Below are 14,714 nucleotides of genomic sequence, written 5' to 3'. Positions count from 1 at the left end.
CCAAGCAGCTTTTTTCAGACTACGACAAGGCCTTTTTCCTACTTTTTCTGTGTACATGTGCAATAGAAGAACGTGCTTTTCTTTTCATGTTAACAAATCAGATCTCCCGTTTTAACTTCCAGATTAATCCAGATCTGATTTGCACGAAGAACATAAAATATAAAGCAAATAAAATGATACCTCGAAAAGAAGTAATCAGTTTTTTTTTCATTCAAACTCTCAGCGTCCTGCGATCAAACTGGATGGGATTACAGCATTGTGTACGTATTCTAGAAGAAGTTAGTGGAAATGTATCTGATGTTTATGAGGATTTTGCGAGAACTTGCTTAGAATCCTGTTGACATTGATCAGCCGATCATTGATCTAACAAAACTTTCCGTTGATTTAATAATGCAGACGTTACTTTCACATAACCGCTTATAAAATGGACATGAATATTAAACATATCTAAGTAAATATATATATATATATATATATGAACATTTTATTCACCGATAATAGTCATGAATTATACAGTTTACTATTCTCGTGGCAAAGCCTTTACTATAACACCTACCGAAGTACATGTATGCCTACGCAAACCAGTTCCGTAAACGCAGGTAACATTCGCATCAATCTGTCTGAGAAGAGACCTTATAATAGTTACTACGGCCTAGAAAGGGCCACGAAAAATCTTATAGCGTCAAAAAACACGATGTCACCAGGGATGTACAGCGTTAGTCACGTCTATGACAAAACCTTTTGTGTGTTGAGGTTCACATGTATTAAGCCGTCACAAGGGAATCTGGCGGATTTTGAACTTCGCACTGTTAGCAGACGCAGTAGCTGACAAGGACTCCAGTCTTCTAGAAACTGGTCATTTAAAATTGATTAGGTTTACTTCAAGAGAAATGGGTTCAGAAGAAAAACGTTCCTTAGTCTTGTAGTGTGAGTAGGACCTGTATTTTATCTACAGAACCTATTTTCTTCTCTCCTTCGGCAAGCTTCACCTGTTTCGTATGGGATCATTAATCGTCGGCATCAATAGATTCGCCCATTTATATGCTTCAACTCGCCACCAGAATACCTTCCAGTTATACCCGCTAGCCAAATAAACTTATTTAATATTAGACAAAAAACCGGACTGCCATCCGGTAGTAGTGAGTTTTATGTTATTGGTAGTCAACTCTTTGGCGGTCAATGTCATTCTTAGGCAGCAGCGCTGCGGAAATTTACCGAAGACTTATTAATGACATTAGAAAAAGGGACCTTAAGCGAAACTACTGTATGCGAGCGGTACAAATCTTTTAAAAGAAGGAGAAACGAGATCTGGTGGTTATGTCGGTACCTGGAGGACAAGAAGACATTGCCGTGTTCGAAACCTCTTCATGAAAGCAATGCCTAGCGTCGAAAAGCTTTGTCGGCCAAAGCTGCTATTCCTCATGTGACTTATTATAGAACTATAACTTAAATACTGAAAATATGGAAACTGAATGAAAAACGGATCCCCATAAATTGATTCGACGTCAGTTGGACATGCGTGTGATGTATTCCATGCGGAACTTTGATCAATAGAGAAACCGCCTGGAGCATACGGTCGCCATAAACGCAATTTCTACCGTCGGAAAAGACTTAGTCGTAGGACAATCGTATCGTTCTGGAGAGAAATTTAGTTCGACGGCAGTATCGAGTAGGTTTGGACATACAGTGATGATAATGCTTGCAATGGACATCAGGGGCATCTGGTCCTATGCTTACTCGCTGACAATGAACTTACATCAGGCCTCGTGACCATGCGTCAAGAACTTCTCGCATTGAGCAAAAGAATACGTTGGTTTTAACCCATTCATTCCTTTAATCGAGGTCCGTGTGGTTGCGGGTCTTGCTATGGCCTAAAAAAAGCAACTAGCGAGCATATACCACTATCGATTTACTCCGAGAAGCCATAAATAGAGACACACATCTACGGCCTCCTTAAGGAAGCCGTAGATAATATTTTTGCCCTTATTCGCGTTTCGTGAGGGCAAGGCGAATTATGAGTATACAACTATCCATAAGCTACCGTAACGTTGGGACCAGTGTGTACGAAATAAAGGAGAGTACTTGTAACACATTAAAAGATCGCTATTAGAATTTAACTGGTCGAAAAGTTATTCAATTTCAAAGTCCGCCGATTTGGCTTGTAACAGTTTGATATTTACCACGATTAAGTAAGCGAAAAAACAAACAACACTGATTATTCATCCTCAGGGAGGTACCTCAGGCGGGTCATCTTTTACCTATCTGGGTCTGACAATATACCTAACGATTTACTGACGACTCAAGAGTTCAAATTTGGCTCGAGTTTTAGAAAAAAAGTGAATTATTAATCAATTAGTTATGTGGCTCGTTAGATAGGCTTTCCGTAGATTCGTTCTCTTTGCAATATAATTACAAGCGGTTAAACTACACTACTTTAAGCCACAACTACTAGGCCTTATTTCAACACTAGTTTGACCTTGTAGCATGCAGGGCTAACAAACGTTTCATAGAACTTCACTACTTGAAATCATATCTATTGTAGATGGCCGAAAATGGTCAAGCTCATAAAATAGTTGGCTTACATCAGTGAATTATTTCGATTATGATAAATGGACACTCGCTTTCAATCTAAATCGGAAGGAGTGGTCAGATTCGTGTAAAGGTAAGAACAGAGGACAGCTTTTACAGCGTGAGCACCGACTATCTGCGCCAATACATAGGTCGTGTGGATTCTGCCAGTCCCTTCTGCCTGAGTCCGGATGTAGTAGGCTCAGTAACATTGTAGTTTGGTATTGGCCGCGTGAGAAAGCGATCAAAGATGGATGGGCACATTGGACAACCGATGGGTAACACACGCATAGCCGGCAACGCTTCTTGTTAAATAGGACTTCGCATCCTATTTGGAGAAAGATTGATGGCCAAGGTGCTACCGCTACTATTAGCTTAACTCGCCACACGATCTTATAACCCTATAAAAGTGTGGATAAACAAGTTAATTCGCATACGCCTTTTGTCGTTCCTAGAGACCGTTGTAGCTAGACGCCATCTATATACATCTCCCATAAAAACAAATACTATTGGTATCTATGTATCCTCAACTACATTTTCGTTGTATTTTAAACTCAGTTACGTTTTTTCCTAATGTATTGGCGGCGTCTGCTCATTCGGTGTGGCCTGCTCTGTCAAGAAAAAAAAAGGTATGAAAACATGTAGGGTTACCGAAAGGTAGGCTCGAGTTGTCTCTCTCTTAGACGGAAAGCAATCACAGCTATTGGTTATCGTGCAGCAGACTTAGTAGCTGGCGAAGAAAGCTACTAACAGTAAGCACTTGATGTCTTCGGTACGCCACAGGCGATATAACATTGTTCTGGAAGATAGTTAAGTACATTTTAAACATCTTGCATACCGCTTTTTCATAGTTACCAATAGAACGAGCCGATAGAAAGATTGATATAAACGAAAAAAACGTTACATGAAGCCATAGAGATTTGGCCTTATTTCAACCCGCCGAACCCTTGAAGGCTAGATGGTAGCATAGCTACCATGAGGTGCTTCCAGATAGCTGGCTTCCAGAGAAAAAACGCTCAAAAGGACACAGTATGATCGTCTTATAGACACCTGTTATTTTAGTGAAAACACGATTTCCTATGAATGCACCATGACTAAGCTGTAGAATTCAGGCAAAAATACGGCGGTTTAGTTTTAAGGCAATATTTAGAATATATCTGGATAAGAAAACCTGGTTTATATATGGTATGTATACATGGTTAAGTATCAGAAATGTCTAACGTTTAGTGCGTCTTCTATGAAAGTTCCCGTTTGTAAATTAAATGAACTTTTTTTTAATTCGTATTACCCTTTTAGATATTATCAACATGCGACAAAGTAGCAACGCCTGGGCAAGAGGATCCAAATCCAATGTGTGCAATCGCACCGTTTCGTTTGCTGCACACTAAAAATAAATCAGCTGCTATTCGTTAAGTCGTGCGCGGCGTCCATCTAGTCGATATCCGTGCATCTAGATGCCCAGAGATGCAACTGGCCACATTTGATTTAGATATTGGGGAATAATACTGCATCACACTGCTGGCGCTTGTCGCAGCTCTCCTGGGAGTAAAGGACAATAGTAGTCTTACTGCGTTTGGCGAAAGAGGCTCGAAGCGACACGCGACCCTCACACGTCACCCAGAGAGGCGCACTTCAAATTGGCTTTGACAACATGTGCCTTTCTGACAGCTTCACATGCCACAGAGGCTTGCTTGCTTACTAGGTTACCCATTGCAAACATGTGAAAATTACTATACGATTGTATTGTGTGTAAAGCTTCGTACGCGAATAATAGCTCAGCTCAGAGCTCAGGTCCGCTCATTTCCAATCACAGGTTACTGACTGCAGATGCTCCGGGTACCTAATTGTATCTGCGGCTGGTAATCTTGTGGGAAAAGTGTGCTATATGGCATTAGGTGACTGTCAATATTGTTGTTCAATTGGTAATTGGGACCTGTCAAATGATCTCAATTCATTTTTAACTCAACGCAGGTAGCTTCTAGTATGCATGTCTATGAGCTGCAATTGTCCTCTTCTCAAATTTTTATAATCTTAGTTGTTCTGGAGCATTAAATTGCCGTATTGATATGGCTGGGACTCCCACTTTCAGACAATTACTTTAAGCCTGCGTGAAGCCTGGAGCTGACCCGTAGCACATTTTACAATTGGCCATATATTAATGTAAAAAAATATGACAACCATTGTTAATTGAGGAAGAATAAAAATATAAAATTTTGCATATGTAAGTCTATTATATGCCATATTCTATACAAATGTCCAATCTCTTTAATTTTAGAAGTTTGAGAGGGTAGTACGTGATAATTTCAATATCGGTTAGATTTTCATCAAAGAGAACCACAGTATCGGCTTTCGCTGAGACGATAATACGTTTGTCGTTATCGTTGATTCAGCAAATTCAACGCGATTGTTTTCCGAAAAGGAAAAACAAAAAAAAAAAACGTGATGATTGTAAGTCCTAAGTCAGTGACCTTATAAAAAAAAAAACAAGAATAATCATATAACGTTAGCCTGTGCAGGGATGAAACTGCCCAATGTTGGTTACTTTAACTTATTTAAGCAAAATCATGCTCGCATAATGTGTTCAAATGGGGGTATGAGCCTTCATGTGTCCCATAATGGTGTTTTATCTAAATATTTTACTCTGGTATGGTTGAAGCGTAGTAAATTAATTGAAATAAGTCTTTTATAGTATTGCATGATAACTGTACCCCGTAAAGAAATCTTTTATAGAAGGTTTAGAAGTAAGTTAAAAACTTGCAGAACTGTGTAACCCCGTAATATTGTAAGGAGTTGTGTCCACGTTCCTAACCGGTGTATATATTTTTTATACGAGCGCGTATGACGTGAAAGCAATCTGCCTAGGCGCCATTCTCAGATCGGCTTAGTTATTATACGGGTGGCGTATGATAAAGGCAACCCTCCGCCTCTTCCGGGCAGAGACGTCGAAGACGGGCGACGTAGGAGTCTCCGTAGGAGTTGGCTTCATTGCCTCGGTAAGAGAGGGTTCCTGAGTATAGCCGAGCGAAGCTGCGTCTGAAAAATCGCCTCTTCCGTCGGCAGCAGTTCCGAAAGTCGGTCGGTCGGCCGGCCGGCCAGCAGGCCGAGAGTTCGTCTCGTTTTCTTTCTCAACCTTCCACTTTGGCCTTCTCGGGTTTGCCTTGCTCAACATCTTTTGCCTTACGGTAACAGTCCATTCTCTCATGCCCCCCGGGATCAGATATGTGCATACAGCCACCGGACGGAGCTTTCAGCAGCAGAACGAAAATGCTTAGAAGCGCAGGGACTAAAGCTCGGGAGCAGTAGTAGTGGCAGAATGGAGAAACAGATTTATGGAGTAGCGACCTCTGCGGATGGGATCGAGAATCGCGAGGAAGACGGTGGCAGCGATCGCGGCGGACGGAGATCCAGGACGGGAAGCCATTCTTCTTGCGGGCTCTGCGTGCCCCGCCATCGATATACGAAAAACATCGCATGCCCGCCACCACCCCTTGACCGTTCGTAAGGCTTAAAGGTCCCTCACGAAGTAAGGGTCGCACCAACTTTTTTCTCCCATATATTCCCATGTAGAAGGGGAGCGAAAAAAACTGTTTTGATTAGTGAAGACAATGTAGCTGCGGAACGTATCATGATCTGAGCCCAGCCTTAACAAATCGACTTGATTCAAAATATCTCTGGTTAAGACGCTTGTAGAATATCTACATAGGTCAGGAAGAAAATGGGGAGTAGTGTTTGCGGACGTTGTTTAAACTGCCGAGTCTTTTCATTAAAATTCGTAAATTATATGGTATAAAAAAGAAATGCTGGAAAAACCTTGAAGCGTTGCACTGTTGATTAGTCCTATTGCCACTACTAAATACTACAATTCTTGGGCATATTCAAGGGATGTAAAATGAATTGAAGCACGAAAGCTCATGGATGTCTATGAAGGGCTTTATTTTTTTATTTACTTAAGGGTAGCAGGTATAAAATGAAAACCCTATCGTTAGGTAATCTCATCAGTAACATAAAGCCTTCGAATCACGGGCGGACCCTTCTACCCAGAAGTGATATTGCGCTATTTTTAAGCAAATTATTATCTTAATTCGCCTAATTAGACACAGGAAATAATGAATAGGCCAAAGTCGCCTACAGGGCGAGTCGAGCGATGTACTTGTAACGCTCGGTAACAATGAACTGAGTACGGCTTTAGACTCCTTTTTTCTCTGTTGGCATTACGGATTAGAGAGCGCCCTATATGCTAAACGCATAAGCGTTTACCTAACTATTTCTTTCCTAAATCAACTCGCTTTTGACTATGAATACGATCTTAATATTGACGTGGATCGTTGCGGAGTCGTTGAATCATCCAGCTTCGTTCCCCGCATGGTCTGCAATCGGTGTCTACATGTGTTCACAGATATCGGGATATGTATAGGTATAAGTTAGACGAACGGCAACATGAAGTCTGCGTCCTGTCGGCGCATCTTTCCCAACTAAGGACTTCTCCTAGACTCGGCTGAAAGATACGGAAGAGGCTACGCGCGAAACTGATAGCACAGGCGCCATTGACGAATCGATGCTTTGCAATCTCGCAATTTCCCTTAGGAGGCCGAAATAGGAAAAGCAAAATCCCATTGAGAATTTTTGGGGTCGCAGGTGGGCATACATCGATTGCTAGATATGATAGGGATTTGATGTGTGGCGTGGGCAGCCTATCTGAAAGCGTCAATTTATGCGCATATGTGGTTAGTCATAGCGGAGATTTCGGAATAGCGGTAATTTCTATTCCATTCAGTCTTCTTCAGCTATCAAGACGGACGTACTCTTGTGCGACAAACAGAATAAACATTTCCACAGAATGTCAGTAGGGTATTGTGATTTTTAGATACAGAGTCGTCAACCAATTGTTGAGGCAACAGCATAAAGAAACAAATGTTTATAGGGGCAACTGTCCTGGTTAGCTGACATCATATAGCTGGGTTATAGCATCAGATGTTTTCTATGCCGCAAATATAGTTATGAACAAATTATAATATAGCATTTATGTTTACGATCTAACAGAAGGGAACAGACATTTAGCACTAACTATCTCTCTAAATTTCTACTAATATTACATATGTTAATAGTATGATGCTTAGGTTATTTTCTAGTAAATGAATATAATTAGTTGTCTTACATTTTTAATCAGTTTTAGGTCGCTAGTGGAAAACCGCTATTTCGGAAAGTGCCAATCTGATTTCAAAATGCTCTTTATTTTTTATACGTATGTAATATATTAAATCTAGGTTACTAGAGCAATGGTAATTAACTCTCCTAGGTAACAGGTCACTAGTAATAAAAAACTATACATTTGCCATCCTCAGAAAATTCTATTGCATAAATATTCAAGTTTAGGTTTAGTGAACTTTTTTAGCTCAAAAGAATAAGGCCCGCATTAATATCGTTATGAAATGATACACTGTTTGCTCAGCTGATATAATCGTCAAAAGAATGATAATAGTCCCAGGTAGAACATTCGATCGGAACGTATATGGACTGCAGTAAAGTAAGCACAACATGTTTCAGCTATATATAGAGCTGCAAGTAGGTATTTCGAAAGGAAAAAAATGTCCTAGTCAGAACAAGGCTATTTCAATCCACTCTAGTCGTAACCTGTTTTTTGTCAATTGTGGGACAGAAAAACATACCTGTGAATCTGTCGTTGTCAAAGCATGCTTGACAATATCAACAACAGGGATCGTTCTGCTTTACGTACTAGACATGTTATGTATTATTACATCTCTTTAATTGTGCAGTAGTAAAGTCTTTGTAACGCTTGTCACGGTATCACACAGTCATTGCAAGGTCATGACCTTTAAGACGCTCCATCGACCGTTAGAATTGAGCCTCTACCATTTATTCGCAAGTAAATGATTGTTGCGTATTCTGCCAGCGCGAAAATGCTCCTAAACAAAGAACAACGCTATGTTTTTATTCCGGTTTGATTTTCAGTGAAGTCAATAAGCTGCCGAAACGAGCAGTTGATAGTACCATTTAAAATAAGCTCGCTAAATTAAAGAAAAATATGGATTGGCTACGGAACGCCCTCATCTTCATTCTTCAAAGTCGTGGAGGATAATTTCGAGCTGTTCGATGTAGTCCGATATAAGGGCGAACTTTGTGACCTCGACAAAATCCTCAATAACAACTTGTGGAGCAGCAAAAAAGCCTCAGAGCGGTACCTAACATTTGACGATCGGCAAATTGAGAACCAGCTATGAAATCAAATCAAATTTCATTGAATCTATGAACTCCAACGAGGACGAAAATTGGAAAAGACAAACAGTGAGCCAAAAAGTGAGGACTCTATCGAGCGCTTACGATGCGCTAGAAATGACATTGGTCAGTCTGACATGCGCCGGACTGTAGGGTAAGCAACCGTGCTATCGTATAGCGTTTAACCAGGCATCTGGTAGCTACACAGTTTACTATAACTTTATTGTAAATACGCTCTATCTATTGCCTTCGTATCTAAGTTCTCACAAGGTACACATACGACACCTTGCGAAATAGTTCATACGTTTAGAAATAAAAAAGCCTACGCTTTTCAAGATGTTATTCGAAGGGCTTCCGCTCTAAGTGAAGTCCACTATAGTAGCATTCCATAGGCGCCATTGGCTATTTGAACTCGGTAGGAATCTCTATCTGGCTTAACAGCCTAGAAATAGGCTTCTAATTTTTGACCGACATTTAACCAAATGAGTCTCATAGTTTCTAACTCCAGACTAGCTATTTTTAAGGTTGTGTCGGGAAAGCATGAGTACGTACACAGGTAATCCTTCATTAGCATACCTACGGATCACATCGTAAAAACTCAAAATTTGCTCAACAATTGAAGTTTAGCATAGACTATGTAACTAAGGGATCGGCTAACTGACCATTTGTCGTCTATTTTATCAAGATCAATTACCTCAACAGTAGAGTGAGCATAGAAAACATTTTGCATAATATCGGTTATACGAGTTCTATTGAGTTGACCGGACTAGTTTACCAGTTACCGTAAGGATAGGACTGAGCAATAATGAATCGAATAAGGGAATCATACGCGACACAACAGGGCTGGTTACTCAGTTTGCTTTGCATTGCGTCCGAGGCGAAAAAAGCGTCAAGTTTCAAATCATTATGCGTGGTCCTAGCTTTAAAGCGACTTAATTGTTTGAGGTCCTTCACTGTAAGATCGTCTCAAACTATGCGTATCCGATCCATTGCGATCGAAGGCACTGTTGCCTTTTCGACGGATCGGTTTTCCGACACATCGACTTCAAATTGGAATAGGACAAATAGTAAAACCCAGGTTGTACCTCGGCTAGAAGGCTGAAGACCATCTGAGCAAAAATATAGGTAAGTTATGGTCTGTGCTTCCGGCACAGGTGAAAAGGCTTCACAGAAATCTAAAGAACAAGGCGCTGCGCGTAAGCCTCGTTAATCACCAACTCAGGTCAGTAAAAACTTCCAGCCGTTTGTCTATATCTACGAGTCGCACCGAAACGTAGCGTTTGACAGTCGACGTAGATGCAGCTTGGAAGGTAGGGTCTATCGCCATCGGTTTGTGAGCTCCCTCTAAGAACAAATGAGATTTTACCCTCTTCCTGATTACTTTCATCGCACGTATATCGATAACCGAAGTTCTGCAATTCTTAGGAAAGTCGATGTCGAATTAGAATTGATTAACCAGTAACGATCGTTCCCGAGCGTGTCTTTGAAGGGCTACGATGAAGCTCAATTTAGAAATGTAAACCTGTTGACGCTTGTGTTGAAGTCGCCTGCAACGACCAGAGGAGAGACAGCATGAGAGGACGGCGCTTCCAGCCCACCGATAGGTTTTCTCACCCGTACGTTACGTTGATTCCAATTCAACATAGGCTGCTACGGAATTTCAGTCCTTTAGCCATTGGATACGTAAGACAGTGATGTTATTCTGCTTAATGTACAGCATAGTTGATTGTAGAAAACGGATATGCTTTCATTAGGGCAGCTTAATCGATTGTCATGCACTTTATTATACGGCAGTGCACAGAATGATAATGCGTTTACTAATTGCCGAGATCTAGTTTAGTATGAAAATGGACGGGGCTTTCAAAGAGAGAAGCGCTAGCATTGGAACTACATTATGGCTTCGCTATAAAATTAGAAACGCCTTCCCAAGGCTCGTTTAGCCGCTCGCGAGGTGCCATATGCTACCAGAACCTGTTTTGCAAAATACTCGATTATTAAGATGAATAAAGGCTCTTGGCCCTAGTATATAGGTTCGGCATAATGCTGCCTTTCTCACCGGTGCTTGTTTAATGATGATTTCGTTTGGCAATGCTTCGTCCCCTTGAAGTTAACCCGGTCGGTGGAACGTTCGATTGTAAGTGTTTGATTCAATCAAAGGAAATTATTCCATGATCAGTCTATGTACTGAGGATCTGCAGGTTTGTGCAGTAGAAGTTCTTAACCCAGCCTTTTAAGGATCAATCATCGTCTGCTATGGCAAAAATTGTTAGGAAATGAAACAAATAGAACGTAATAGACGTACTAATATATATGCGAATCGAACAGGGCTTACAGTGTACTATTAATGCTGTACGAGAAAACCGGAAATTTATATAAAAATTTATGTAGGTTTAAAAAAACTTATGCTAGTGTAAGCTAAATAAGAAAAACGTTATGATAGTGTAAGCTTCTATTATTCGAGAAGACGAAACTATTTTTTTGATGGCAAATTAATTTCTTTTTTTAAATAAAGCAATACACCTTTACCAAACTTCTAAGGTACTGCACGGACATGGCAGCTTTGTGTGTTATGTATATTAGAGATATACGACTTGAACCACCCGCATCAAAATTTAATTTAGATTTTTTATATGGCCGCACTTAATTCACTCGGTGTCGTGTCTTTACAGGTCATTCCCCTTATGTTCTTTTACAAGAGCCTTTACATTTGAACTTTTATGTAGTACGTACGTAATATTATTTTGCTTTTTTAAAAAACACTCATTGATAAGCCATTAATTATAAATTCTGACATAATAATGAGGATCTACTTGAATTAATAATAATAATAATAAGAGCAAATGTATGATAGTCAAAGAAAGAGAATTTTAAGCCAAATTTCGCTGCCAGCGAAGGGGTAGGATAAACCCTTCACAGATAATAAATGCAAATAAGCTTACGAAACACGGGCAATCTTTTTGTCGCTATTAGATCTTTTTCCCTCTTCTAGTAATTCCAAATCTATGCAAGAATTTCATGGGATGTTTTCATAGTGTTTCATAAATAATAAAAGGTTTCCAAAAACTACGGAGCATTTACCTGCTTCCGACATTTGACAATTTACGGAGCTGTTTAGAGGCGCCCCGTAGACATGTTGTCTGGTGCAAGTTGAATACCAACAACGTTGCACAATTGTCAGTTACTAGGATCTATGGAACAGTTAAGATAAGTTAATTATCTGAGTCATCGCTTGTTTATCGACGGCCTAGCGGTCCTTCGGTTCAGTAAGGCAAGCACTTTAGTATGGGTTTTTCTACGTATTTTTCTAGAGCGTTCCGTTGTAACAGTAGATTGTATAACGTTAATTGCACACGAGCTGTCTTTCTGGGGTAGACTATAGTAAAAATGGCAACATAGATGGAAACGTACAATTTCGCCATTTGCTTTTATTTTATTTATTTATATTATATTTATACTTAGTTCTTCTTTGCTGAGGCTTCTATTTTATGAGCCGCATATTATGCACTATTAGATTGAAAAGGAGTTGTAAACAGTAAATTGATACGTTTTCAGGCCTGAGCTTCAAGAAGACATATTCTCTGGTCTTCATTGCAGGTAGATTACCGCTAATAGGTCACTCGTTCGCATTAGTTAAATGTGCTCAGTGGACAGTAAAACAATGCACAGCAGTTCGAATATGTAGCCTTCTTATTGTCGTCGTTTTTTGTGTGTTTGCCACCATATTTGCCCCCATCTAAGGAAATTCACACGTGTGAAATTTCCTCCCGTTCATGCCCGTCTATTCTTTGAGCCAATAAGAAAAATACAGGAAAATTTATCTGCGTTTTGACCCTCGCCGTAAGACTCGCTAGGGTAGTCGGGCCAAAACGTGATAAAATGATCTACAGACACACACATGGGTGCGCAAGCACAGTATCAACTCCTTTATTCGTTCGGTTTATTCCATTTTTTTTTTATTATTTCGTTAATTACCACATAGGCCCCTCGTGAACAAGGCGTTCATGCACTGTTGCCGACGCCATCCCCGCCTATTTGAGAGAGAGGGAGAGAGGGGAGAGGATTAGAAGTCGCGACGTTAATTTTCATCTCGGAATCGTTCGTTTGTTCCCTATGCTGCCGGCAAGATGAATGGACAGCAAAAGCAATACTATGAAGCATAAAGCTGGTGGAAGTAGCAGAAACGATCATGGCAGTAATGCCAAAAAGTAACAACAGAATATGAAGACTTTCGCAGGACAGCGCAACCATTAGATTGAAAAGAAATCGAGGTTCCGGACCTACAAAGTTTCACTGATTCAGATAAAGGTTTAACTATTTTGTTAGCAACTATATTGAACAGCTGATGCATATGACACGTAGGTTAAACGCTAAAATAGCTCGTGATACCCCGCACAACGCTCGTCCGTAATTATAGGTTTATAGGTAAGAAAGATTTTCTTGTTATAGATTTAATATACTTGTAACTCTAGTTCTTAACCGACATAACTAGAGATATGCATTGAACTGGTTAGTCTCTGTTGTTTTCCTTCGAGGTCCTTTTCAGTTCTGGGAAGGGAAATAACACCTATAGCGTGCGTTTTCAACAAAGCACGAATAACAAGTGTAATAATGTTCAAGCATGACTGCGCGAAGAATCGATGCCTGCCTTTCGTAGGGCCTATTCTGTTTGTTCGATATTCTGAGATGCGATGAACCGTTTATTGAGAGTTGCTATATCTCGGACTGGACCATATGCTTTTTTTTTTTTTTTTTTAGATAAAAATACTCCGTGGTCGGCTGTGCAATTCAGAGATCACGTATCGTTCAGCGGTGCAAAAAGTAGAGTCTGTCGACAATAGTACATTGAAATAATCTTCTAGGGATGAAAATGCTTTTTCGCTCATAGACAGTTTCTCTATGATATCGCCTAGTTGTTAAATCTTCGCTCTTAAACCGCGCTCCGTCCATCATGGAACAGGTACGCGTACCGTCTAAGCGATGCATTGCCATTCGTAGAGGAATTGAGGGTGCAGAGCCAAGCTCCTCATTACCCTTGCCTACTCAGAGTTCATCAGCAAACGGAAGAGGAAATCGATTGTGACTTTTATTATAGGCGAGCATTGAAAGCCTAGAAGAGGCCGACCAAAACAAACTAGCACATAATTGCAATATATGGCTTGCACCACATGTCATGCAGAACAAAAAACCTTCTTTTTTAAGAGAATAGAAGGACGCTAGGGATAGGACAAGATGTGGCAGATTGCAGACTCCGTTATGCGCTGCAGTGCTTATCGCTGGGAAGTCTCTCTGATCTGTTAAGCGTTGTTTCAAATGATAACACCTGGCATGAAATGAAGTGTGCCTACAGTTGATTTCGAACCCAGGCCACCTCACCAAGTATTCCTAGGTTTAATACGCAACCATGTCACTACTGAGCAGCTTCGTACACACGTACAATTTTAAAAAGCTACGTAAGATGATATATTTGGGATGAACTCATAAAGTGTACTGCTATAAGACCAGTATAACTACTGTTTGCGAAGCGCGTTATGGCAATCCTGTTAGGAAGCCTAAAACGCAATATTGGTGTTAGCTGTAAGAAAGTTTGCAATATCAGTATAGAAAAAAGCGCTACTAAATTTTCATTTACAGACCTCGCTTTCAGAAATGAGGCCATTAGAAGAATATACGATTAAATAGAATGATATGATGAGAGCCTTAATTTCATGCTTTTATAGCATAATTTAATGGAAGAATACTTGTAATACTACTGAATAGTTAACTAAACGCAATTTTTACACAACAGAGTTCGTAAATAGGTTAGCCTAATTAATCTTGTATATAGGTTACAAATTTCGACCACAACTTTTTGATATATAGTCAATAGTTATAGCGAGATTGCGATTAGAATGTCACGTTTCTAAAGTAACTAG

This window comes from Varroa jacobsoni, unplaced genomic scaffold (assembly GCF_002532875.2).
Source record: "Varroa jacobsoni isolate VJ856 unplaced genomic scaffold, vjacob_1.0 contig01276, whole genome shotgun sequence".
Lineage (NCBI taxonomy): Eukaryota > Metazoa > Arthropoda > Arachnida > Mesostigmata > Varroidae > Varroa > Varroa jacobsoni.
The sequence above is the reverse complement of the archived record's forward strand: the minus strand, read 5'-3'. Positions refer to the sequence as shown.